This window comes from Tupaia chinensis, unplaced genomic scaffold (assembly GCF_000334495.1).
Source record: "Tupaia chinensis unplaced genomic scaffold, TupChi_1.0 Scaffold149501_1, whole genome shotgun sequence".
In the NCBI taxonomy this organism is placed as follows: Eukaryota; Metazoa; Chordata; class Mammalia; order Scandentia; family Tupaiidae; genus Tupaia; species Tupaia belangeri.
Window position 1 is genome coordinate 3423878 of NW_006209345.1, and position 1441 is coordinate 3425318.

Genomic DNA, 1441 nt, shown 5'->3' on the forward strand with positions numbered 1-1441 from the left:
CGTCGCGGGGACCAGGAATTCCTGAGTCACTCTCACCACTGCCTTCCTATCTTCTGGGGCAAGGAATGCAGGCCAGGGGACCAGATCATTTTCCTTGTTCTACCCCCTCCTCCATGCAGCCTTCCCTGACCACCCCACTTGTGAATAACTTGACCTCCTCTGAACTCCTGTGGCCCTGGCCTTATTCTGTTGACACTTAGCACAAATGACACAACAGCAAAGTAGGCTTTTAAGAATCAGGGCAGCTCCAACCTGGAACAGTCAAATTCATAGAGTCAAAGTAGAACAGTGGTTCCCAGGGGCCAGGGGAGGAGGGAATGGAGAGTCCTTGTTTAATGGCTATAGATTTTCAGTTTGACAATGAAAAGAGTTCTGGAGATTGGTTGTACAACAGCATTCATGGAAGTAACACTACTGAGTTGTACACTTAAAAATGGCTGAATGGTAAATTTTATATCGTGTATGTTTTACTACACCAAAAACATCTTTAAAAAGATTTCAAAAATCTTTTCAATAATCTTTTAACCAAAATAAATAGGGCAGCTCCAGGCTAAGAACTAGGAGGCCTGAATTTTTTTTCCAGGCCTAGTTCTGCCCCTCATATTACAGCAAGGGATAGCCATTAAGAGTTCGGACTCTGAGGCCAGCAGGTGGCACAATGGTTAATGTGGTAAACTCCCATATGTTAGACAGTGGTTCAAGTCCTAGACCTGGCAGCTTGAAACTCATGTCAGGTGTATGTGCATGCATGTCCAAAATCCTGAGAGGAGAGTGGAGGAGAAGAGATTGAGGTATGGCCATTCTCCCTGGGAGGCTTATTTCTTACTTCCTGTCTCTCCATCTCTCTGGCCAAGTGCATACACCCTATAGCAAAGATCTATTTAAAAGAAAAATAAAAAGAGCTCAGACTCTGAGGACCAACTGTCTCTGGGTAAACTGAGACTTCATCACTGTAAGCTACATGACTTTGGATACATTCTTCTCCCCTTGGTTGCCTTATCTATAATAGGAACAAATAATTCAGATGATTTTTGTGTGGATTAAATGTGATCTCTAGGGCCTGGCACAATGGAAGCACTCAATACTAGTGAATTGGTGGTGGGGCGAGCAGGTGGCATGGTGGTTGAAGCTCTGGATTCCAACATAGCTGACCACAGTTTGAGTCCTAGACCTGGCAGCTTGCTTTCTCACTTTCCCTCTCTCTCTGGTGAGTACATGTGCCCTATAACAAATTTAAATAATACATAAATTAAATTAAATTAAATTAAATTTTTAAAAAATGCATTGGTGGTATTCGTTATTATGGACAAATTCCTTCACCTCTTGGGCAGTCTTCTCATCTGTAAAATGGATTGTTTTGGAAATAAAATGAAATCATGAATGTGGATACCGCTAAAATTGAGTACTAGCAGCAGCTTTTTCCTCCAAGACAAGGGAAAGA